Source organism: Vanellus vanellus (assembly GCF_965231255.1).
Source record: "Vanellus vanellus genome assembly, chromosome: 1".
Classification (NCBI taxonomy): Eukaryota; Metazoa; Chordata; class Aves; order Charadriiformes; family Charadriidae; genus Vanellus; species Vanellus vanellus.
In genome coordinates, this window is record NC_138905.1 from 11,291,131 (window position 1) to 11,318,838 (window position 27,708).

Below are 27,708 nucleotides of genomic sequence, written 5' to 3' on the forward strand. Positions count from 1 at the left end.
TAATCTGCATTTCAATCATGTTTTGTATAAGCAAAGTTAATCCTGAACTGTTAGTGTGAAGACCATGCTGCACTCTAACCTCACAATTCTTTCTGCTTTCTGTAAGAAGTAGCTATCTCTTTAAAGTGATTTTGCCAGCAGTCCCTTTCTCTTCTATCATGTAAGATGCCAAACCTGGGTAATTGCTTCTTATGATTCCTACTTGGATCTCTCTGACTCATATAAGAGTTTAGAGGGCTTTTCAGAAGATACTGACCAAACATGCACAGGAGGATCCAGATGAATTCATAAACATGCTTTTTACAGAGCAGAGCTATTAGAAATAAGCTTAATGGATGGAACAGCAGACTGGGATTCCCTGAGCAGTTATATATCCACATAGACTTGCAGATGACTTTGGACATGTCATTTAAAGCTAAAGAGAGAAGAAAGAGGGATTAATTCACCTAACGTCTACTCAGCTGGTCATCCTAAGCTCCCTTTTTGTTCAGTGGAACAAAACAGGCACTTCTGAGTCAGGATTGACCTGACGTGTTCTGAATAAGACTTTAAAATGAGATGAACTACAGCCCAGAAGTACTGATTTCTCTCTTTCTCTGTCAGAGGAGCCTCGATGTAAATGTCTATACTGTAGATGTGTAAAGTTGGAGGAGATGAGTCCCACCCAAGCAGTTCTTTTGTCAGTACCATTTCATACAGCTCAAGAATAGGTCTGAAAGTGAAACTGCTGCTGCATGCTACCCCGAGGGCTAGCTTTTTTGTAGGCGATGAGATTTTGCTTAGTCAGTTGTCCGTGCATAGGTACCACAGGAGGTACCCATATTCCTGCCTTTTGTTCTTAGCAGGAGTTCACTCTTCTAGTTCCTGTATCTTCCCTAAAATGCAATAGAGATCAGTGTTATGTGGGCCAAAGCTTCTCTGCTTCAGTCAAATGAGCGTAAAATAGATACGATTTTTTGGTTTGTTTTCCTGTTTTAACTCAGTGGACAGATGTTTATGTAGCACTCTGTGGACTCTGTATTGTTATTGCAAAATACTATAAGCCATTTGCAGACCTTTGTAAACACACCAGTTTTTTCCACCATTTTCCCATTAACCTACATAGGTCTGATGCTTTTAAGTTATAGCCAAAGCTTATATTTTCTTGAGTCTCAAGGTTAATGTAGGGGTTTGTGTGTGTCTGTGGTGGTTTGATCTTAGAATTTTAAGAAAATGAAATAAGTAACTCATGCTTTCAACTTTAGAGAAAATTCCAGAACAGTTTTTCTATGAATGTGGAAGAAGAAGGGTGCCTACCTTATTTTAGGCAAGCCCATGGTCACTTTTTGAAAAGGGTAATATGATTCAGTTCCCTGATGTAAAAGAAGACTAAATTAGGGAAAGGATGATCCTTCAGTCCAGTTTCTCTCTTTTTTTTTTTTTAAGACATTTTGTAGTCTTCAGAACTTCTCAGATAGTTTTAAATGATCAGGTCAATGCATCTTGAAGGAAAATAAAAAGTTGTTCAGACATATTAGTGACTTCTGACTTTAAAACCACTTTTATTATATGATGTCTTTGATATTTGAGGTTGCCATTACTGCCAGTGTTGTGGTGAATATACAATACTTAATATTTTTAGCCGCTTGCCAGCATTTCAGGACATGTATCAGCAAGACTTCTGCATGACATCTTTATCAGTCATGCCACTTCATTGCAGAATGAAATTCATCCCCAAATAGGTGGAAATAACTCCCCCAACGCACTTCACGCAACTGAATTCGTTTTGCAATCCTTTAAATACTTCTTAGTGATGCTTCTCTTTAATGTTGGAACATCTCTAAATATGTTTTTAATTTTTTTTTTTATTGCCTGGGAATCACCAGAATTTACAAATGTTAATTACATGATTACAACACATATGTAAGATCCTTTTTGCAGCAAAGTGATTTAAATGATCTATTAAAACATTCCTCTACTCCAGCTCAAGAAAGACGGAGTTGACTTACAGAGGTTGTCAGGTTTCAGATGTTTGCCTTACTGAAACCTTCAGTGAACTTTGTGTGTTTTTTATGTCCTAATTATATATATTTATTCCTAATTTTATATGTATATAAATATATATATATTTGGTAAGCTACTGTGCTTTTTTTAAGCAAGTGATATTTAATTTCTCTCTATATAACTTCGTTCAGTTTTTTGTTTTCTCTTTTAAAAAATATTTTAATATTTACATACATTTTAAAAATAATAATTTATCAAAACTGATTTCTTTGGAACAGCTTTCCAGGAGTGGTTGGTCATAGATGGTTCCTGAGAAAACTTGCTTTTCCATTTGTATCAAATGCCAGACACAGCCAAAGCCAGTGCATTCAAAAATTAGTATAACCTATCAAATTAGTAAAAATGACTCAATGTTTATTAAGCTTTTTATTATTATTTCACGTGTTTGATTTAGTTTCTGATTTCTGATTCAGACATTTTTCTCAACAATTATGAAGGTTAGCTGTTATGTTGTTGTTTCTGTAAAAAAATGCATTTCTGATGTATATTCATATACCCAGGGGCTTAGTTTGACTAAAAAAAATGAAACAAGGAAAAGGCCTAAAAATCATTACTTAAGGGGAAAAATACCCTTTTATTAATCTTGATCTAAGTCAGATCTCTTTGCTGACTCATAGTCTACACGCTTATTAATTTGGGATCACTTCATGTTGCTTTCTCTTGTGCTATCACCTGACCTTAAGAGCTCCTAACAACTTAGATATTTATACTGGCTTTTCTATTTCTAGTTATCCCGGATTTATATCAGAGCTCTCAATGACTTCTGATTTTAAACCTTGCTCTAGATTATTTTTGTACACAGGGGACACTCACTTCTTATCTCCCGCATCTGAACTATTACCTTCTAATAAAAGAATTTCTTCACCTTGCATATGTATTTCTGTCTTCTTTTTTTTTCACTCATTTTGTAAACTTTATGTAATGAATCTGAATTATTTATCTGAAATTTAAGTCTTATTAAATCTACTGGGTCACATTGTCTCTGAAATCAGGAGTGGAGTTGAATGGAACTGTTACTAATGACTGCACAGAGGGTTTTACCGTTGGGGCTAATATGACTCAAAGTGTTAATTAAGACCCGAATCCTAAAAAGAGTATGATGCAAGAGGATCACACATCCTCCAGGGATGCCATGAGGAAGGTGTCAGTTAATGACATTAACAGTACCATTGTGCAGAGACTAGCATAACCCAGGGATGCCATGATTTTCTCTAGGCATACTACACAAACAATCTTTGGGCAAGGTTATAATAAGCAAATATTAGTGATGACTTTCCTAATAATAAGTTGGCTTCCCCTGGGCTGCAAGATCACCTTTAAATGAAAAAAAAAAAAAACAACTCTTGTATTCCAAATTATTTTTTTGTTTTAATGCAACGTTGCGCTAGAAAGCTCTCTAGCTATGACTTAAAGGTAAACTTACTTAGTGGTTCTGTGCATTACACACAAAAGGCTCAAGTAACATGGAAAAGGTTTATATGGGGAAAGATTATGATGAAAATCTGGACAAAGATGCCTTGTTCTACTGTAAGGACATGGATTTATTATGTGTATGAATTTATTCTTGGGAGAAGCTTAAAAATGATAGTTGAAATAGGTACCTAGCTGGGGAAGAAGAAAGGGGAAAATCCTGATCTGAACTAAGAGGGCTTTCCTAAGTAGCTATTACAAGAAAATGTTAGCCATAGAAAAAAAAAGTTAGGATGAAAAGAAAGTGGAGAATTTTCTAGGGACATGTATTGGAGGAAGAGAGTGGTATGAGTAGCAAGGAGGGAGACAGGCAGCAGCCTTATAGTCAAGGATGTCAAAGACTGTCTCGCAGTAGAGCCTGTTGTTCAAATAGTGAACATTTATTTTTTTGTTTACTGTTGTTTACTATTGCATATTTGCCTGGTTGAACTGTACTGAACACACACTATTTCAATATTATGGAATTTCCATATGCATATCACAGAATCATAGAATCGCAGAATGGTTTGGGTTGGAAGTGACCTTAAATATATGGTATACATATGGTCCTGCGAGGAGCAGTGAGTTGGATGCGATGATCCTTATGGGTCCCTTCCAACTTGAGATATCCTATGATTCTATGATTCTGTGGTATTATGGGCAAGTTAATACTCTGTCTCTATGTATCTTGCTGAAAGGTGGTGTACAGACTAGCTGTGCTACCATTGCAACCTGCATTTCCAGGTGTCTAATGGAAGATGGGTGGAGGTTTCATGGAAAAAGTATCCTGCAGTAACTATGGGCAAAACTCACAAAGGTTCTTAGATGTTTTTTGGGTACGCAACCTTTCCAAGGATACCGTCAGATAGTATGCCTAGCTCATTAGACAGTCTGGCACCTAAACTGATAATTTTCATTGGAGTTATCCTCTGTCTTAAAGTTCCTACCCCATTCATCACTGCTATAGCTTTCTGGAGCTATGTAGATCATCTAATAGATCATAATCTTTCAGTTCCGATGGAAACTAAATAATGTAAACAAAACCTTTTCTATGTGCAAGAAAGTGAGGATACTCGTATTTGGAAGATACTATTATTTATTTGCCGAATGTCATTAGAAATGTTAAATAGAGTACCTGACATTGTAATATATTTATAAAATATGGTTTGAAGACTTACAAATATTTTCTCACTGACTATGTAAAAATAAACACTTTTAAACCCATTAATAGATGAGATGGACTCATTATATATTTCTTTATTACTCATGTAAAATAAATGAACTTAAGTTTTGCAAAGATCTTAATTCTTGCTGGCACACTTTAAAATCTAAAATTGTAAATTGTGCTTTTTAGAAAGGTATAAAGTCAGTGCTTTGCAAAAGGCTGTTGTGGGGTTTTGTCCTCTATTTATGCATTGTGTCATGAGAGAAATGAAGTATGACTTATCTTAAAGTAATATTTTATGAAGTTCTGCATACTAAACCAAAGGTGGAGCTTTACTCTTGTGCAGTGTGAAGTTGTTTGTTAGTTGTGCAGCCCTTGGCCTTCCTCTGCCCATTTGAGCAGCCCCTTAATCGTTAGGTATTGGGGAGCATCATTAATCTTCTGCAGCAGGAAAACCTGTAATTTCGCTCTCTTGCTCTTTTTGCTGTTATATTTCAATTGAAGAGAGTAAGCAGGTTTGGATTTCTCAGGTAACAGAAAATGAAGGTTGAGAGAGAAAATTATGAATAAAGAACACCTACTAACACTCCTTGCAAGCATAGCCTGCAGAAAATTTTGGAAGCAGGATCAAAATATCCTATTTCTTGCTCAGATAAGATACTTTTCTGCATTTCTAAATTATTTAACCTTTGGCTACTTGTTTGTGTAATACTTAGAGATGAATCCTACTTGGTCTCCTATGCAAAATTAAGAAGTTTGCATATTCTTCTGCAAATCTTTTCTATAATGAAGTATTTCTTTCTGGAAAGCCTTGGTGTCAGTTGCTTATCGTCAAAACTATGTTGTATGCTCAGAGTTCATTTATTAATAATATTTTGTTCCATTATTGCTCATATTCTAAGGCAACAGCATAACTGTTTGTGTAAAGAAAACACTCAAGGTGCATTTCACTGGACAATGAAAGAGACATTCATATTTTGACTGCCAAATTCCTGCTTTATATTTCTTTGGTTTGCTATGGGGTTATTTGTTTTTGCTTTTAGCTCTTAAACTCTTATATTAAAGTCATTCAAGGGAAGGTACTAGTCAATACCCTTGGCTGCTTGGGCTTTGTGTAGACAAAGATGGTTACATTTAGGTTTGCACCTCATTGTCTAGATTTCTTTAGACATCTCAACCAGAAAAGTATCTTCATTCGAGTCTTTATGCCTTGGTTTCTTCTGAAAACTGAGGAAACTGAGTTTCCATGGAAACTGAGGCACAGATTGTGTGCCAGGAGACTGGTTCCCTCTACGTGCTGTTGGGAAATGTCCAAGGTGCACAACTGTGTCTGTGAATGAGGAGCTCAGACTGTTTATCTGCTAGTTTAGATGCAATTTCAACACAGCTGTGCAAGTGTGTCCAGATCCCTTAGTATTTCCCTGCCCGCCTGAAATAAGGCTTCACTGTCTCACAATACAACTAGGAAGCTTAAATAAACATGTGTTGTAACATTTTGGAGATTCCTGGGCAGACATGCTGTGCACTTTAAATAGAGTTGGGAATTTTTCTGTAGCCTGAAAGACCTATAAAACTAAAATAAATTTTGTAGGTGTGCTTGATACTACTGGTTTTTGGAAGGGGTCCAAAACTCTAGCTTGAGTTTTGTTTGGATGTCTAAAACCAACTTAACATCCTTGAAAACACTTTGGGACACCTATCTTCTGGTCTGCTAATCTTAAATTGCCTAAACTAATGAGATATCTTTTCACTCTTTAAAAATACTCTATAGATAAATTTGAGCTGTCCACTCATTTAGCAGAACTTGCACTGGGCAGCATCTCTTGCTTTTGGGCTCTGTTGTATCTCAGTCACCGGTCTCTTGTGCTCCACTGGAAAATCCAAATAAGCCTGAATAGTCACACCTAATACTGGAATCCACCACTGCTGCATGATGATCTAAAGATTAGAGCTAATCGCTCCATGAGGACTTGGGCCAGGTCTCTGGGCAGAAAATATCTGTGTACGCATATGGATACATATCTGGATCTGGACACACTTGCACAGGTGTGTTGGAATTGCATCTAAACTATATTCCAGTGTGCTTACTGGAAATATGTTTTTTTTCCAGTTATCTTCTAATCTAAAAGGTAAATAGACAAAACATCTGAGTGGAGAGGAGGATCTGCAACTCAGTTCTTTTCCTTCCTATTTAAGTCCTCTGATCACAAGGGTAAAGTCCTCCAATCCACAGTATAATCTGTGCAAAAATCACGTTTTGATGCTAACAATTGCCCTCCACCTTCATTGTCATCCCTTCAAATACGTTAAATCTATTTATTCTTATTCTCAGGCTGTGAGGGGCAGAGTCCTTGCCCTTTGACCTGGAAATTAGGTTATTCTCCAGAGATGTAGTTTGGATCCTCCTAAAACTGAGGACAATCTGTGATTCTGACTTCCTTCATTATTTTGCTAATGACAACAGGGTAAACACTGTGATTTTGTCATTAGAAGGCACCGATGAACTAGATCTTGAGCTGATGGAGGCACCCGATGTTTCCTATTAGTTCTTTATGCATGGGTGTGTTTCCCCATAGAACCAACAGAGAAAGGGAGAGGCCCCAGTTTTACCGTTGAGTTGTGGTAGCGTCCGAAGGTTCATCAAGGTAAAATATCTTTCCCTTCCTCTCTTTCCTAGCTGATTTTAAGAACATAAGTGTTGTTGAGAACTGATCTCAAAACTGGTTTCAGTACAAAAAGAAGCATCACTCATGTCTTGGTAAATTTGCTACTATTTTCTCTTCTGTTTTTTTATTTGCGGGTGTTTCTACCTTTTGACTCACTTTCCAGTTAGAGGCAGTGTTAGACAATTGTACTGAGAAGGGCTTGAGTTTGAGAAATTCAGAGAAGGAAAATGAATTGTGGTTAGTCTTCCAGCAAGCAACACCCTTTATGTTAGTATTTTGTTGTTAGTTGTTATATGAGAGGCTGGCCATCGTAAGGAAGCTGGCCATAGACTTTGTGTCCTGGGTTGTTTATCAAAATAATTTCAGTTCTGATTTCTAAGAAGAGGATGTCTACATGGATGGAAAAGAGCAAATTAATGAGAGTAAATTACTGGTCAAACAGATAAACAAGAATTTTTTCTATGCATGTTTTTGTGCAGTGTACGCAGGTTTCTTGTTATTTATGAATCTAATGTGTTAATTTTCCCTTTGGAATTGTTAGGCTGTGGCTGTTTCTTCTCTTTAATATTTCAAAATATTTTATTCCTTTATTTTAACTTTTCATTTGAAGCTGGAGTTGGCTCTTCGGCTATAGGAAAAGATATGTAGCAAAAAGATTACACAAAGTCTGTACCAGCATCACAAACCAAATGGCTTTAATTGTGCCAGTATCCTACCAGAAAAATACTGATGTTTTGGAAAAATACAAATAAAATAAACTTTTCTCTGTATAAGGATTGTAGGATCATGCATGCCATATGTTTTTATGTGACAGTATGTCTTGGTTCTTTAAGTCTTTTCCATTATGTATTTGGTAGAATTTTAAAGAGTTAGGACTCTAGGTCTATTTATATGTTTACTTTTTATATCTCCATCATTTCTCTGTATACTGAGTAATTCACTGAGATGGAAAATTTCTAAACTTTATTTCTGGATGCTTCCTGCACGTATCCAGAATAGACATTGTCATCTCTTTCCCGCAGCATTAGATTTAGATTTCAGTCCAGGACTAGAGCGGGTCCAAATAACAGAAATAGCTACTTCAGATGTGGCAAGAACTTTGCAGGTGAATTTAAGACTGATACTGCATTTTTAAAACTGGCTTCACTGGAGGATTTGCATACTAGGAAAAAGGTTTTACATATGCTTTTTTAGACTATAATAGTGAGTCTGCTAGCCTGTGTGAACTTTGCTCAAATCTCCAGATGTAAATGTAGCCTATTTTGAAAGTCAGCTGTAGTTGCTGAAGCAAATGTGTTTTGGAATGACAGCTAGCGAGACGTGACACTTATGAAGTCAAACATTTGTCAACTTGTCCACATGTCAGATGTTTGAATTTGTTTTTACTTGTCTTGCCTTGAGTCTTATTTTATTAACCAAAATCCAGGTTGTATAGATGCAACATTATGCCTCAGAGGATAGATTCATATAACTCACATACCTTATGAGGCATCATAAAAGTCTAGAAAAATAAATCAGAGGGCTTGCAATGAAAATTCTTACAAATATCGCCTATTTCCATGTTTTTTCTTTTCACTATTTACTTGATTTGGCTTCTGCAGATCTGGTATTCTTGTTGACAGATAAAGAGGGGGTCACCCCTCCCACTTCCCATATCCTCATAGATAGCCATGAGTCATCATTTTGATTTTTGTGGACTTGAACTGTATATAGTGCTGAAATGGCATCTAGTACGCTAGCTTAGAGAGACACCTGCTGAATCTCCGTCCTGCTAGCACAGCGCATTGCAGTTAGAGCTTAGAAGTGTGACTGAGATGATGAAAGCTAAAAAAAGCGTGTGGCAAATAATATTATTGAGTGCTCAGCTTCGCAATTTAACTTTTCTTTCTCCTTACACAGTACATTGTCACTGATAGCCCAGCTTCTTTGTTGTTTTCACTTTTGGTATGGAGAAAATGAAGAAGCATCGATAGCTGTAGCAGTTCTTTCCCATTCATTCTCCTTTATATATTCATTTGAGCAAAGTTCCTTACAAAATAAATGGCTGGGGCTAATTTTCTGGAGGTTGTGCTGTTTTTTTTTTTTTTTTTTTTTTTTTTTTTTAAATCCCTGTGGGGTATTCTTCATGTGTTTATTACAAACAAGTTCCTTTGTCTAGGTTTATGGATACTGAAATTTCATTTGTGAAAGATGTTCTGCAGGTGCGTAGCCTCATTAAAGCGAGTATTATCCTAAGCTGGAGAGTTGGTGTAGCAGCTGTGAAAGGTGAAATCTGGCTCCAAATAACTCTTTTGGTTTCCTTCGGTTATAAAGTAACTTTTTTGGCTTCAGGAGCTCAGATTTAAAAAGAAAACAATGCAACCCTAACCTCTGTTGTTGCTTTTCTTGAATTTGTCCCAGTTTTTGTCTCCAGGGCTTTGCTACCCTTCTTAGCTGAGGCTTAACCTCAGGCAGCTTCTTCTCCTGCAGATATTTTTGTTTTCTTTGTATGTGCTTCTGCCTGATAGGCGAAGAGATCTATTTTCTTGCTTATTTCTTGGTCTGATGACTTCCATTCAGTTCGTCTGCCCAAGAAGCAAGAAACACATTGATGCATTTACCGGTGTAAGACTGTTTTTCACTGGCTAGTTGGAAATTTTACAGAAGAATGATTTTCCATGGTAAAACATGTATTTTTCAAAATCATAATATTTCATGCTAGTAGTTAAATTTGCTCAAATTTGTCTGGCTTAATGGAATGTTACCTATCTAAACAGACTGCAGAAGGATATAGGAGTTCTTGAGCATTGCAACCCTGATGATGTTTAGCCAACCCTCCCAAGACTCCTAATCTTTCCTTCAGTCACTAACTTTACTTTTTCAACCACAGCAAAACTGAATTTTAAAATTTGAAAATCCTCTGTGAAATGAAAGCTCCCCTTGTTTGCTGAAAGCTCTGTTAAGCATTACTGAGAAGAACCAAACATAAGCGGTGTTTTCAGTGGTCCAAAGTTGCACACACAAGCTATACATAAACTGTTGTACTGTATTTGTGTACTGTTCACAATTCTCTGAGCCTAGATTCTGCCTGTGAGGCATTTTTTCCCAGGTTTTGAATAATTTTGGGACTCTTTCCTGCATCTTCTCTTGTTTTTCAGTATCTTTTCTTTAAGAGCATTGATACCTGACTGTATGCACAATTCCAGTATTCGTCTCAGTGGAATGCTTTGTACCATTTGCTTCTCTTTTCCTGCATTCCACATATTAAAAGTTCAAATTAGACTGTGTTGCTACAGCATCACACTAACTCATGTTGAATTGTTCACCCGCTTCACCTCATAAATACTTTTTAGGGTACCTGTGTCCAAGACACAGTCACTGTTTTCTAAATATGCTATGAAATCTGTAAATTCCTGGTTCTATTTCTAAAGATACATTCAACTATACAAAAACGCATTATATTTGAATGACACCATTTTAGCCTGTGTGTTCTAAACTATTTTTTATAATAGCTATACAGTAAATAATAAGAAGGGTTTCTACAAAGTAGGTCTTCATACTATAGTCCACTTGACATGTAGTGTTTCCACAGGTTTCCTTAACCAATGATGGCTTCTAGGAAATTGTTGCTTCCCATACTTCTAACAGCCTTAAAAGTCAATGTTGTAAAGACAACTACTTTTCTTTAGCAGAGAGAATGCATTAGTAAGAAAACGCTTGAAAAAAAATTAAGAGTTTTTTAATTTCCATCTTAAATAAAAAAAAAAGTGTATAACAACTCTTTTGAACTGCAGCATTTTCTGTTAGAATTTTAAAGAATTTTAATAAGTTTTCAAAACTTTTGAATTGTAATTCCATTCAGTTTGCATTTCAGAGGGCAGAATTAACAAATGCAGGGGAAAGCTAGATTATTGAAAATGGAACACTTACTAATGGTTATATACAAAATTGTCAAAGACTTTTGGGTCTCCAGGCTTATAATTTAACTGCTGTGTGTTCATGGCAATACTCACTTTGATAATCAACGTGTAAATTTGGAAATAATGCTTTTGGGGCAAGGCAGAGATTTTATCAGGGAACAGCAGAAAGAAGTATCTGACTTGCCCTCTGTTTTTCTGTGCCTTTTTCACATGTTCATCTTCCTTGTTGCTCCTTTTCCTTCCTTCCCAGCTAGTAGGTTAGTGGGAGGGAGAAATTACAGACTTACCAAGGCTCTGTTCTGCATTGAATGGGGTTGGTATACTTGGTACTGTTTAAGTATATGAGAGAACTAATGAAATTTATTCATTAAAGTAGAACCATTCTGGTTTCCTGATAGCTGAAGCTGGAAGTTAAATTTATCACCAGTTTCAAGGTCCGCAAAGATTTTTTTTTTCCCTCCAGCAAAACATTAAGACCTCATTTTTCTAGTAGGAGTGATAACTGAAGGCAGGGAGTAGTCTATGGGATAAGAGCATAGGAAATGCCCTGCTGGGTTGAGGCAGCCTGCGTAGTCAGCGTTCTCTCCTGATGTTGGCATGGGGCGATGCTGGGTAAGGAAAATATACAAGCCTTGCCAGTATCCGTGGTACATTATGCATGTAATTCCTCCGTTTTCATAGGTTTTGGATTAGAAATTTCAAAGACACCTCTGCTTGTTCCTTTCAGTATCTATTAGTGAATTTACCCGTAAATTTGCCCAGCCCCTGTCCTGCCTCCATGACATCCTCTAGTAAATGGTGCCAAAACCTCACTATTTATGGGTAAAAAAGTATTTTCTCCTATCTATTCTAAATTGATCTGTTGTAAATTGATTAGTTGCAGTGAGTGCTTCCTGGTCCAGTATTGCCAGACTTGGTACATCACAGTTTTGGCCTTCAGCCATATCTGCTGTCATCCTTCTTGTCTACCAAAAGGAATCCTAGCTTTTCTAGTCTCTCGGCACACTGTCTTACAGGGAATGCTTAACTGTTTTACAGCAACTATTTCCATCCCCTTCATCGTTTTATATAAATATTAGGAAGAGGAGAGGCTTAGGTACAGTGCAGGAGGTGGTTCTACCACATCTTGGGTGCCTGCATCATGCTCCAGGTCCTCTTCTAGAACATCACCGGTAATAGATTAGACTAGACTAGACTAGACTAGAACAGAACAGAACGGAACAGAATGGAATAGGACATTCACCTCTCTACACGTAATTTCTTTTCTGACTTCAGGCATAATTCTTTGGCAGGCCTAAGTTCAGATCATGACAAAACACTCGGATGCTGCAACTACATTTATAGCGGCAGGTGTTCAGACAAGCACTTCTCAACAAGAAAAATCAACAGTAAATCACTACCAGCCAGACAAAATATTGAAATTAAAATAAATTCAGATCTGAATAAATGTTATCCAAATCCAAAATGGTTTAATTATTTTTGGTGTATTTTTTACTTTGGAAGATAAGTGTATTTATTTTTTTTTTCCCCTAATAAGAAATTGAAATACTTTGCTACAGTGAAACTATTTATTTTCTAGATGCTTTTCCCACCTTTTTGTTGGTCAAATTTGTAGTAAGATTGAGCTGAATGCCATAATTGTTACTGTGGAGCCAGAATAAGGTTAAAATGACTGGTGAAATATGTAGACGCATCAGACTAACTTTTAACTTCAGTAGGACTCTTGCTACAATAAGGACCTATTGAATTGCAGAATAAGCATCAGAATCTGATTTTAAACCCATTTCAGCATCTTGTTCTTTGCATAAGTAAAAGACAAAATCCTACATCTGGGATGGTTGCTGGTCATGTAATTTGATAAATTACCATTCAACAATGAGTAGTTGAACGGGCTTTTCTTTTAAACAGTCATCTTTTTTTTTCCTTTTCTGTAAAGGATTCTGAGTGTTATGTTAGCCATCTACAGCGTGGCCATAATGCTTATTATATAGCTGCAGTATCCTTAAATGCGCTGTAGGACTGGATAACAGTATGGGTTCAGTAGTATAGCAAATTGTTTCCTCGAATATTTGAGTTTTTTCCTCAAGCATTGTGGTAGCACGCTTTGTGCCAGTGTTTCAGGCATGTAGTTAATTGGGACCCTCGGGAAAGCACGCAGGTAAATCTGGGGCTCTTCCAAGTAAGCTATAAAGGAATCAGATCAGCAGGGCTTGAATCCTTGGAAACAGCTTGCTGCAGAGATAGTTGAGAAGAAATACTGAATTTCTGTCTTCATGAAAGTATGAAGCAGATTCAGGTAGTGTGTTCACCTGGCATCTTTTTTCCATAGATTTTTCTCTCTTACAAGTTTAAGGTGTTCACCCGCCACCTTCATCACACCTTTCAGGCTTTCTAGTGGAATTTCAATGTTAAAACTCCTTAATACAGCTCCTGTCAGCTTTCTTTGCAATGTTGACTTTTGATGTATTTGTTAGTACAAAAGGCAAAGTTCCCCAGGAACCCACCAATTTCCTTGCACCATAAGTCTCTGTGGAAAAGCTCAGAAAGCAGGATATGCTGAAGAAAAGCCATGTAATGAACTGTGCTATTTCCTGAAGGTCTAAGTTGCAATTCCTGCCTTTCTGTGATCCAACTGTACATTTGCTGATAAACAAATGTAAGCTTTACCTGCAAAAAGCTTTATTAATCAGTAGAGGCTGAGGTGCTTCACATGCTTTTTATGTTAATCCTTTTGTTGAATTAAAAGATTGTTTGATGAGGAAGCTTCAAGAAAACAAGGTGATGACACCTTTTATGATGTGTCAATGTGATGAAAATACGGTTTCTTCAAAGTGCAAGGGCTGTCCAGGAATATTTTTCACTCCCTTTTATGCAGCTGCTTAGCAAATACAAATTGATGCTCTTCAACTAGATTCCTGAAGGGCTCAAATTTACTATATATTTAGATTTGATTTATGAACTCACGTGGAGGTGGAAGTGGTTCCCCAGTGGTCTCTCTACAAATATGTCTACATGTCTGTTCCTAGTGTTCAGAGAGAAGGAGACTTTCGCTGCACTAGCTTCAAGGACTGAAAAGGCTACAAAGTATGCTGGATTTTAAAACACTTGATTGTCCTGGTGCAATTAGAAACATGGAGTCGCCTAGGTCCAAATTCCACATTTGGCATATGGCCATGAGATGAGCACAGGTGAAGGACAGATATATACGTGCTAAGCACGGGGTGTTTTACATAGATGCAACTGAAATCCTCTGTCTGGAGCATTGTCATTTAGGACAATGTTGCAAGATGACACTTTAATTTTCTTGGAATCAGAGACTGAAATCTTCTACTTAGGATTGGTAGCTACAGAGATGTTGTGGGGTTTGTTTTTTGTTGTTGTTGTTTTGATTGTTTTGTTTGGTTTTGCTAAGTTGTTTCTTTTTAAATATTATTGGAAGAAGATTCCATAACTCAAACGGCTGTCTAGGAAATTAGGGATCTCAGATCAAATTTATCTTCAGTCTAAGAAGGTTTTTTTTGTCTCCTACTCCCCAAAGGAGGGATCACTTAATTACAAGTGAGACAGAATGAAAACAGACTATTCTTCCTTGGTTATTCCTCCCTCCTACCAGTGCTGAACCACTGTGTGAGGAACGGGGGATTCATGGAACCAGGAGGGAGGATAAAACAGGAGGGCTTGCATCTTAGTTTTTATAGGATTCAGCTAGATGAGAGTAAAATCTTTCCCCATTTGTCTTAGTATAATTTTAAACACCATCATCATCTTCTTTACATTGTAAGACATCTCAAAAAAGCGTGGCAGTTGGTCAGAATGCGTACTAGGCATGGCACCTCTGAATCAAGCACTGCAGATGGGTATTTGGAGTGTAAGCAGCTGCTCTTGCACTTCTGCTAATGCCCAAAAGTCAGACATACCGTTACCTGGGGAAGCCTCTGCTCGGATTCTCTGAACTTTTGATGCCAGCAAAGTTAGTCAATAAGGTTTTTCATAATTAGTGCTTTTTTGGCTACATTCTCCTTAGTCTTGTTCTAGGCACTTAATGTTTATTTTTAAAAAAATATTATTTTATTTTCTGCTAATATTTTGCGAACAGAAAACCAATCGGTTTGTTCTTCCAAGTTGATGGACATGATCATTGTCAAACAAAATCACCATCAGTAGAAGATGTAGAGCACCATTTCCCAAGGGAGGAGAATGGATCCACAAGTATTTTTCAACAGTGTGCATTGGAATGTGACTGCCAGAGAAATTAACATTTGTTTAATACTGATTTTCAAAATAGTTAAAAAGCATCAATATTGATTTAGAAGTGGTCTCAAAATTAGAAATCATTTAGAAGCCACTGTTATAGCTGAGTACAGAATATAACATTCAGACAAAGTGTTGTGATATCTAGTTTAGCCATGAGAAAATACAATTTTTGTATAACAGTTCTTTTATGGACTGTGCCTTCCATAAAGAAGAAGTTTGAATTCCTAGTGGGTTTTGGGGTGTTTAGGTGGGTTTATTTGCTTTTTGTTTGTTTCTTTGGTTGGTTTGGTTTGTTTTTTCTTTTTTTTTGTTTTTTCTTTTTTTTTGTTTTTTCTTTCAGGCCAGCATCAGATTCATTCTTTGAAAGCTGAAAGAAATGCATTGTGTGTTTTTGACCCCTTGCTTATGTTTAGTTAACAGTGACATCATTGACCTATGTCAAGGTTTACATTTTTTAATAACAAGAGAAGTTCTGCTAGTCTTAAAGTTCAGTACACCCTGGGACAAAGATTGCTTTTTTATAGAATTGTTTGGAGATTTAATGTATTTTCAATTCACTATTTCTTATTAAAACTTCAATCACCCACCACTTCATTGTAATTAAAACTGCCCTTAGGCAATAAATTTTGTTCTATGCAAATATGACAGGCATAATTATGGAAAATCTAATTGTTCATATATTACTACTTTTCATGTGGTGTTAAAATACATGACAAAGTAATTAGATTTTTTTCCCTTTAAATACTGGAACAAACCAGAACAACAGAGTTTGTACTTTTCCTTGAGCCTATGGTCCGTAATGCACTCTCCTGACTCCATGAATTCTGAAATTATCTCCAGACCAAAGACAGGATGTTGTTGATTTGAGCCCTATTGAATTAGAACAGGAGAAAATCTTTCTGTCCAGTGGTGGATTTACTAAGGCAAGCAGCGTGAAGAAGGGTGAAGGAAGCTGGGTTCCCCTCCTGGAGTAACATGGTCAGTACAGTGTTCAATGGGTCACAGGAGGATGGGATGACAGTGTTCTCCTCTAGATTCCTCTCTTAACATCTTACATCCAGCTCTGACATTGCTAAGGAAGAGTATGTATTTCTTTACCTGTAGTTAACAAAGCTGAAATTCATGGGTGGTTAAGTTTAAAGAGTATTTCCTCAAATATTTCTGTGCTGTGACCTGTTACAGATCTCAGGAGATTGCACATTCATTATGAAGGGGATTGTTCTGCCCCTGCCAAAAAGCTAGCAGGGAAAACCAAGAAGATCACAAAAATGCTTTAGGTCTTGCCCTCCTGTACAGAAAAACTTTACATAACGCTTCATCTTCAGTTTTTGCTTGCACGCTGGCTATGGCCGGGTTTCTTCTCCTTTGCTCTTTGTGCTGTCTCCAAATCGGTTTGTTTTACAGCAGCAGTGACTCACTAATGCTCAGTCCAGTGTAAAGTACTAAACAGACAGCCTCTGCTGCTAAATTCAGTGGCTATTCCCCAAGTACCCTGTCTGAGTCAGAGCACCGTGGAGCAATAATTTTGTTTTTGCTGGATGTGTTTGGGCGGATGGTGCAGGAGTGGGCGGCTGTAACGCTCTTGTTGCTGAGCAGGCAGTGAGCAATCCCCCTTGACGTTTGTTCTGGCTTTTTCCCCCCCCCCTCTCTTTCTTCTTTCTTTTTTTTTTTTTTTTTTTTAGGGTTTGCATGTATTCTGGAGTTGTCAGGATGTATTTATCTTTAACCAGGTCTTTAAAAAAATTAATGTGAACAAGCAGAAAATGCTAGAGGAGCATTTTTACCTGTTCCCAAGGTGATAAAAGCAGATTGACTTGAAATCCTAGGGATGAATATTTTCAGGTAGGTTTCAAACAGAATCAGCCTTTAGCAACATAGAAGATACTGACATGTGTAAACTGTACGGCCCTACCAGGCACTTCTTCAGCATTTTCAAACCGGGTTCTCTTCCACAGCATTAATGACATGTCAGACTTCCCACTGGGTCAGCAAAGGAGTCCTTCCCTCCCGGCCCCCCAACTATCCTCTTTTTATTTTTTTTTTTCCCTCAAAGCCTGTATACATTTTAATGGCTGCAGGACAGGAGAAGAAATAACTGAAGAGCATTTTAAGGACATTCCTTTCCTGAGCAATGGAGGGACATGGAAGCCAAAGGACTGGTCCCGGCATTTTGCAATTCTAGGAAGAGTATTTAATCTCATGACACATTTAATGGGTTTCAACTCCTTGTAAAAAGACGGTAACATACCTAAATGTAGTCCTATCTTCTTATGTGTACTATAATTTTGAAAATGTTACATATAAGTGTGTGCGTGTAATAAACGTACACTGTAGTAACTTAAAATTTAAGGCTATAATTTGAAAAAGTTTTCATTAAGAATATATTTCTGTTTTTTTTTTCTCCACGAGTAGAAATCCAGATGGTGTAATTTTACCCTCAATTATAATTTTCTATTCCTTCTGATTTTTCTATATATTTTCTCTGTACCTTGGGTATTACAACCTCAACTCTTAATTGTTGATATGCATCTTAATTTTACGTTATAATTTTCTAAAGCCAATGCTCCCTACAGCCAGACTTTGCATTTCCTAAGAACATGCTGAAGAGGTGATTACAGAGAATGAAAATGAGAAAAAAAAAAATGTTACAAACTACAAACTGTGGTGTAGCATAGCTGTTATCATGTACATATAATCATTGTAGCTGGGATAATGGAGCACAGGTACTGTTATAAAGTGCTTTTAACTTTTTGATTTCATGGATTTAACCTTTTAATGAAGCGTGTTATGCTTTTAACTGTTCTAGTATTTTATAAAAGGGCTTTCTGTATGTGCAACAGATTCTCCTAAGATACATATTTGCATAGATAATCATTGCTGTATTGTAGGTAAAGCTTAAGGCTGCAGACATGTTCCTGATTTTGTGCAGAATTAAGCATGGATTTAGTATTAAACCCGTAATAGTATTACTGATGTTTTCTTTCCTTGAATCAAAGTCTCTAGTATGATTCGGAATTAAAAAAAAATGTAAAAATATTGTATTAGTGAGTATAATAATCAACATCATGGAAGCACTGAATAGAATCATATTCATGTGGTGCAAAGAAATGATATGTTGCCTGGTTCATCCTGGACTTAGCACTTCCACTAGTTTCTCAAGTAAATATTATGTTAAATAGGTACAACATTTCTAACCATGTATGTCTGCCTGCAATTTGAATATTTCCTTCTTAGGGGTACTTTGTCCATATTCACCATGTTTAGCTACAGTTATGACATTTAGGTTAAGCTACTGCAAAGACTCTTCATGTAGGAGACCCTATAGGTTTTAGTGTTAAGGATTTGGTATTTTCCAACTCAGTGATCTTGAAAGCAGGTGCGGATGTTTTGTATATAAATATTAGTGCTATTCAAAATTACCTTTCCTATTATTACCAAATTCATATCCCAGGATAAGGGAGGGATGTGGGCATGACACATGTCCTTGCTGCAGTCAGGCTTTCTATGGTGGTATTAAAGGAGTTTACATAGGATGGAACTAGTGCTACTTTAGTCTTGTCAGATTGTCGGGAGTTAAACTGAACTAGTGGTTCAGAATTGCATTTATATATGTGTGTGTGTGTGTGTGCGTGTGTATATATAAAACACATTCTTTAGAATATATTTGAGCTTTGGACGCTTGCATAAGTTGCCATAAAAGGCTCATCTTATTGTCATCATTTGTGCTTCTCTACTCTTAGCCACACCAAAACAAAATACTGTGCTTGTTTTTTCTTTTTTTTTTTTTTTTTTTCCTCAGGACTTAGTTATACTCTGGATAGTCTCATGAATTATCAGTAAAATTCTTGGTTATGCTGTTTAAATGAAATATTTCTGTTAAGATGTCTTCATTGTGGTCTCAGCTGCAACTACAGCTGCATCAACTGTTGGCCATGGATTAGAATTTGTAGGAAGGACTCGAAGTGGCAGAGATGTGGGAATGACGTGAGCTTTTGCAGGATGCTTGACTACATGCTCTGATGTATTATTTAGCTGTGAGCTATGTTCAGTTCAGCAGGGGAGCTTTTCTTCCTGCGGTTCCATTGAGATCTCTGTGTGTCAAGTCACTCTTGTGCAGTGACTTGGACATTGTTCCTACTCGCATGCTACTACTGCACACTTTCAACAGAATGCATTCTCACAGTGGCCTCAATGCCCAGAAAAGACTACTTTACACTTCTTTCTGGGCTCTCTGATACTCAGCATGGCCACACAAACATTATACTGCTGATTGCTTCTTTATTGACAACTGTTTGTCAGATTGGAAACTACAGAATTCCATCCCATTATATAGAATTAAATTAATGGTAGTACATAGCTGCATAATTAGAAAATTTCTTACTGTGTCAGGGTAAACTCCCATATTTTCAAATTGCATCTAATATCAGCAAAGGTTTCCGGTATCTTGTTGGTGTGTTTGAGTAAGGATCAGGCAAGCGACTGGGAAAGGTGATAAATGTTGATGGAACCAAGTTTTCATTTTGTTCCTGTAAGCAGGGTGTTTGGATGAAGCAATGTTTATATCAACAAGTACTAGAGGGATTTCTGCATCTGCAAATGTCTCCTATGTTATGAATTAAAAACTTTAATAGTAATCTATCTAACTTTGTAAGTCACTTAATGCAAGGGAAAATACTGCTGTCTAAAAAGGTTGGACATAGAAATACAAAGTTTAAAAAGTATTGAAGTTAAACTTTTTTTGATCTGCAGGATCTACATTGCAATATCTACTCTTTATAATAATGGAATGAAAGTCTAGGCTCTGATGTTTTTCGAAGCAATTTTTTTATCTGCAGTTGTAATGGCCGCGATAAAAGAGGAGCACTACAGTAAAAGCCGCTGGGAAACATTTATGATCGGCAAATAAATTCCATAGGCAAGGGCTTGGCAATTGCTCAGAAACTGCCTGTAGCTGCTTTCTCAGCCCCACAAGCAGTTTTGCGAGGAAGTATTTCACAGCAGCCCACAGCATATTAAAGGTAGGGGACTCAGATAACCCAGAAAGATAGGAAGATTACAGATACTTTTCAATTTTTCACAGGTTTTTAAAATGAAGATTGATATGCCAACTGTGTCAGTACTTGTGCTCCTGGTGAACCATTGCTATGTCATGGAGTCCAAGTGAACTGTATGTCATATATATATTGCCTCTGCAGTACATTTTAGAGCTGTACACAAGAAAATATAAATCCCTGACAAGACATGCCAGTAACAGGTACATTTTTATAGCATTCCCCATAAGCAATCCTTGAGGTTACCTTGTTTATGCTATCTATTAAATACTGAATACAAAATGAAAAAAAAACAAGTATGATTCATTTTGCTTAAATTAAGCTTTATAAAAGAAGATTGCCTAGTCTAAGCTAGGAATGTAGGCTTCCTCTGTGCCTGATGGAAAATAGGCACTGCCAGAGTAGAGTGGAAGATTCATTTCACTCTCTTTCAGTCCCTTCAGTACTATTTCCTCTTTTGCAGCAGAGAAAAACATGTGATCCTTTTAAATTCCTTTACAATTTAGCTCCTTCTTGCTCATCTACCTCGTGGATTTTTTTTTCAACGCCAGCAGTTACCTGCAACCTTTTTGCACTACCTGCAAGCCTTTATTCTCCTTGAAAAGCTCAAGCTCTGATATGTTCAAGTCTAAATACTAATTCTTTCACGTATTTGACAGATTTTCCAAATTGACAAACATTTAAAAATGGAGCAGATGATAGAGATATCAGGCTTCTGACTGATCTGCAAAACACAGTATTAGTTTTCATTAGTATCTTGATAGGTACGGGGAATCATTTAGACCCATGTAACCTCCTTAGGCTCAATAGTTTTCCAGAATTATATTTTCCCCTATCAATTGAGAATCAAAGCTGTAAAATCCTGTCCATTGGATATCGATTTTGTCACTGGCAGAACCAAAGGAAACATACTCTCATGTCTTTCCTCATTGGTGAACAAAGATGGTGCAAGCTACACCGGATCAGATTTTCGTCTGCTGTTGGCTCAGGTTGAATGTGCTACTTATGTGTAGGTCTGGCTCACAGCACTTTTATGATGACATCTTTGGACTTCCTGGGAGTTTTTTTGTATTTATTTATATGAAATCAACCATTTCAGGTAGATTTAGGACACTGAAATAGGTAGCTCAAGTCTGGTCATCTTCCCTGTAAGCTGCCAAAGTGTTGAAGAATGATGAAGAACGGGGAAGCTGATTTCACAGCATAAGGTTTTATTCTGAAATCCCCTACGCATCGTTTTTAGGGAAGACAGTTCACTTGCAGAGGTTGACAAGACCGGCCAAAAGCCATTTACCAAGATGGAACAGTTAGATATGCAAGAAGTTAAAGAATGGGATTTTTAAAGCACAGAAGAAAATTAGACCCCTAATACCCTCATTTTCAGTTGAGGGATGGCATCCGAGCTCTTCTTATGCTTGTGTGTATACCACCAGATGTTTATCCTCAGAATCACAAATCTCGGAAATCCCACCCAAGCTGCCTCCCAGTAATCAGTTCTGGTCCCAAAGCATGGAGAGTTTATTCCCATATCAGAAATATTAACAACTTGCAGCAATTTGCAATTGCATGTTAATTAAGTGCATGGAGCCACTGGATGTTTTGTGAACCACTGATACTACCTGTGGCATGTGCTATCATTTGAGAGGCAGGGTTAGCTCCTGCTGAGGATTTTGATTTTCAATCCCTCTCTGACGTCGACTTGTTTCACCGTGTGGGCAGAGCAAGGAAACATATTGAACAGATGTTTTGGTCTGAAAAGGCAACAGGCAACCAGACACCAAAAATGCACACACAAACACAAGCAAGGAGCATTCAGCAGGGATTCAGCTATTTGAATTGGAAGGGATGAAAACATCCATCGGGCAACCACAGCAACAACTACATCATATTTAAGAAAAAAAAAAAATTCTGTCTGAATCTGCCTGCATGACAGGAACTTAGCTAATAGCGAATGAAGCTCTTTAAATGTGCCATGGGCCATCTTGCTATGGTAGAGACGAAGGAAATTGTAGAAGGCTGCACTGCCGTACACTAATTGATTTGCACGTCAGACCCTGAGGAGTTGCTCTTGAGGCCATGTTCTGGAACCTGAAAAAATGTATCCATGCTAATTGTGAGTGTCCTCAGATGTAGGCGGTATTTCAGTGAAAAAGAAAAAAAAAAAAAACAAACAAAAAACAGTGTGTAAAGGACAGGCTTGATAAGTAGCAAATGAGTTGTAAATGAGGTGACATTTTAATGGTTTTGTCCTTCTCCCTGTTAGCCAGGCTGTGATTGCTGTCTCCCTGTGAGTGGATGTGCTGTGCTGCACTGACACGTGTAGATTGGTCAGACTTCCCCAAATTAGCCTAAGGGATATCATGTCATTCTTCTTGATTGGAGGTAGTGGAGGTAGGATTGATCTCCATGTTCAAAACCAGAGCAAAGCAAGTATTTCTAGCTGTTTTTTTTTCCCTTTTTTTTTTTTTCTCTTTATTTTTCTTTCTTTTTTTTCTCTGTGTTTTTTGTTTGTTTGGTTGGTTGGTTGTTGTTGTTGGTTTTTTTTTGGTGGCTCTGATAACACACAAATGGATAGTCTCCAGCCTGAGGACTGTATTTCTGTCCTACACCATTTGCGTTTTTTCAGATTGCTCAAAATAACTTTACAGAGTGGATATGGGGAAGATAAAGTCAATATTGTTATTTGGATGTTTCTCTATTTTAGGGAATAGAAAGGAGAAACGCCACATTCCCCTGAATGTGGACACGGGTTATTTTTTTTTTTTCTGTGTCTAGTATGAGCTTATAAAATCATAGGGGAGGAACAATACTTTTCACTCCTGTGAAAATGACATCAAAAGATTTCTGTGGTTTCTGAAAGCCCTTAATACCACAAGCTGCTAATTGTTTAAAAAAAAAAAGAAAAAATCAGATTTGTTATCACTGCAGCGATTCATGTTTACTTTTCACAATCTTATATAAAAGTGAAAACCCTACATATTGCTTAATTGAAGAAAAGATCTGGGTTCTGGGAAAAAAACAGGCCTTTACAACACCAGAGGCCTTCAGGTAATTTGTTTACCTTCTGTTCATGGGAGTCAAGGAGCAGTGTTGTCATTAAAAGGATGTAGTACACTCAGACAATTGAAAGAACAGTACGATGTTAATTAAAGAAGTTACAGAAAAATATCACGCTGTGTCTTTTTGTTCTAGAGGGGAATTTAACCTGTAGTCGTTTTTACAAAAGTTAAAGTCACACGAGATTTATTTTGTTTACATCGGAGCTTAGTAAATAGAGAATCCCGTGGCAGAATGCAGAACACCTGATCCTTACACAACAGTGGTTTTATATATCAATGTCAATTTAAATATAATTAAAATTTGCCTCAGGGGTGTCATGGTTTAGGCAAACTGCTGTAAAGGGAGAGAAGATACACAAAAGAGAAGCCAGAAACACGGACTGAAAACAAAGAAGAAACTACACAAGGAGATAAAGAGCAGAGGTGGATTCGGGTAGAAGCAACAGTTAATTGGTGTGTAAGCAGAGCAAGATGAGACTTGAAATAGGCAAGATCAATCCAAAAAAGATGAAAGAAAACGAAGAAAACACAGTAGAAATTGATTATTTTGTCCGTGTTCATTTGATCCTTGTGTTCTGTCTTTTATAATTGATCAGTAAATGATTCTTTATTAACTTTTCACTACAGGTATAAAGATTTTATGATTAGGTTTGTGATCTTGAGCTTGGAAAGAAAGCAGACTCAGGGCTATGTCTATAAATCTTAGCAAGATGGGCTTGAGACGGGTGAGAACAGGCTACAAAGTAATTTTTGTTGTGGCATGGGGGAGAGGACTTGGCGATGGTTTACCTGCAGACTAGCAACCAAGGGATTTCTGAAGCCTGCAGAACAGAAAGTGCGAACGGCTACAGTGACGAGTTGAAAATCTGGTACCGACAAACTGGCACCCTAATAAACCATGCTGTGCACATCAGAAAGACAAGGGGGCACATAACACGCTGATCGCCTTGACTGATGTAGTCTCCACAGCGGAGGACGGAAGTATCAGGAAACTACGTGTTTTCTCTTGGCATAGAGTAGGTATTCTCTGCGTTGGTGTTTCTCAGTTAGAAATTGAGGAAGAAACTCAGTTTTATACCCTGTAGGTTACGTTTTTTTCTTTAGTTCACCATTATTTGATAAGACTAAACACTAAGTCTAACTGAATATATTCTGAATACACACCAAAACCTAAATCTGTCACGAAAACAGACAAAATAAGTGGCATGGCAGTACTAAATTGGTAGAACAGAAAATCTCATTAATAGTGAGCCTTTAGCACATTAATTAGGTTTTGACCCCTTTAACAACAGACATCAGGCACCCCGCAAGCTCTTTCTTTCAGTAAACATATTTTGAAGAGGAAGCATATTTTGAAGAGGTAAGAACTGGTAACAATTGGAAGCCTGATTTGTCATCTACTAGTCAGGACCTTGATAAACTCCTCTCTACTACAGCTCATACAAAGGCTGTGGTAACAGAGACTAAAATATTGCTTTAAATCCTGTCTTGGCTTACCTGGATTTTGTGACTTGCTAAAAGCTAGTAACTCATTCAAAGCTGAGAAAGTCACTACTAGAAAAAGCAATAAAATATTAAACATCATAGTCTCTTATTGATTTCTGAAGCGAGGACTGATGCTATAAGGCTTCATCTCCTACAGATAAATGGTACTGTGATTTGATATTTCATAACACTGGGCATATTGGTCCCTCAAGGGAGACCATGTTATAGGGAAACATAATTACTCTGGCTCGTTTCTTGCATTCACTTTTTTTTTCCGAATTCAGGGAAACAATTGATTCAGAGCTGAAGTTAAAAATCTGTCAGAAAATTTAAAATATAGAAACACAGAAATATGTTAACAATATTATGGAGACACAAACCACCAAAAGTTGTCAGTGAAGCTTATGTCCAATTCACCTTTAGTATTTAAAAATTGGTTTCAGAAATTTTGGGTTTCTGGAATTTTATGAAAGACGACATTACTTCATATGTCAGGCTGAACTACTTGTGCTCACAAATCAGTGGAACTTCCATAAATTGATATAATTTGTTTCACTGAACAGTAAGGATATTTAGTGAATATGAACATGAATGTGTACTGTATGATGGTTTAATGCCAATTTAAAGCCCACGTAGCGGGATTTGTGCTTCAGTCTTTACCTAATGTTTAGCTGAATAACCTTTCTTGCTGGGGTTCAGGATTTAGAGCATATATGCCAGTGCAGACCCTCATTTCCTAGGGAGATTAGGACTGTTGATCACACTTTGTAAAGAAACTCTGGTTTCTGTGATACCAATGTCTGCATATGAGCGAGTTGTCTGTGCAAACATTGTAAGCAGTGGAGAGAAAAAGACTTTTCTGGAGATTTGGTCCAGTTTAGATACCTACCTGTAGGTGAGATAGAGAAAGTCTGGACTGCCTCAGGGGTAGACCACTGGTCAGATGAATCTCATCTTCCCTGTTTGTTTCCTTCTCCTTTTATCCCCTTTCTCCTCTACTAACCTACTGTAAATCAGAAAGAGGGGAAAAGTATTGATGGGGCACTACTACAGCCCAAAAGTTTAGGGATCAACTCTAGTTTCTGCTGATTTTCTTTGTGTACACAGAGGGGAGGTTATACAAACAGTACAGATGAACCAGCGAGTAAGTGTAAGTGTCTTTCTGTATCAGGATCCCTCATGAGGGTTTATGGGGACACGGATGATTATCAGGCCCAGAAAGTAATGTTTGATTAGTTTAGGCCTATGGAAACTTGCCTTGCCTATTGGATACTGGTTTTTAATGCAGTTGGTACTGGTTGTTATTATTATGCCTACTTTATCAAGGGTGAAAAATGAGATCTGATGCCACAGGTGTTGAAGTCAGGTTCTTGGCAAAGTAACACTGAGAAAAATTTTGGCTGATTTGTTTAAGCAGTGCTACATTAAGCAAGCGCTCATGTTGTGTCTTCTAAACCCACTGTATTGTTTTGGTCCTTGTTTGCAGTCTGATTAGATGCCATCTGAGGAAATTCTAGTGAGTAAAATATGTCCCTTCCAAGCAATATTTTAAGGGCAAACCCCATTTTGTCATAGGATCGTAGAATAGTTTGAGTTGGAAGGGACCTTTAACAGTCATGTAGTCCAACCCCACTGCAGTGAACAGGGACATCTTCAACTTGATCAGGTTGCTCAGAACCCCCTCTAACCTCACCTTTAATGTTTCTGAGGATGGGGCATCTACCATCTCCCTGGGCAACCTGTGCCAGTGTTCCACCATCCTCATTGTAAAAAATTTCTTCTTTATATCCAGTCTAAATCTTCCTTCTTTTAGTTTAAAACCATTATCCCAATCCATTACCCCTTGTCCTATCACAACAGGCCCTGCTAAAAAGTTTGTCCCCATCTTTCCTGTGGGCCCCTTTAAGGCCGCAATAAGGTCTCCCCGTAACCTTCTCTTCTCTAGGCTGAATAACCCTAATTAACTCTTTCAGCCTGTCTTCATAAGAGAGGTGGTCCAGCCCTCTCATCATTTTTGTGGCCCTCCTCTGTACTCGCTCTAACAAGTCCATGTCTTTCCTGTGTTGAGGCTTCCAGAACTGGACACAGTACTCCAGGTGGGGTCTCACCGGAGTGGAGTAGAGGGGCAGAATCACCTCCCTCGACCTTCTGGCCACGCTTCTTTTGATGCGGCCCAGGATTCAATTAGTCTTCTGTGCTGTGAGCACATGTTGGCTCGTGTCCAGCTTTTCATCCACCAGTACCCTCAAGTCCTTCTCAGCAGGACTGCTCTCAATCCCTTCATCCCCCAGACTGTATTGATTCCGGGGATTTCCCTGTCCCAGGTGCAGGACCTTGCACTTTTCCTTGTTGAACCTCATAAGGTTCATACAGGCCCACTTCTCAAGCCTGTCCAGGTCCCTCTGGATGGCATCCCTTCCCTCCAGCATGTCAACTGCAACACTCAGCTTGGTGCTGTCTGCAAACTTGCTGAGGGTGCACTCGATCCCACTGTCTCTGTCATTGATGAAGATATTAAACAGTACTGGTGCCAATATAGATGCCTGAGGGACACCACTTGTCCCTGATCTCCATCTGGACATGAAGCTGCTGACCACTACTCTCTGGATGTGACCATCCAGCCAATTCCTCATCCAT

The 27,708-nt window shown here is 37.7% G+C and overlaps 1 protein-coding gene across 5 annotated transcripts in view; it reads left to right on the forward strand.

Annotated features, from left to right (window-relative positions):
• Positions 1 to 27,708, forward strand: part of CACNA2D1 (calcium voltage-gated channel auxiliary subunit alpha2delta 1) — a 437,732-nt gene that overhangs the window by 78,082 nt on the left and 331,942 nt on the right. The window lies entirely within an intron of this gene.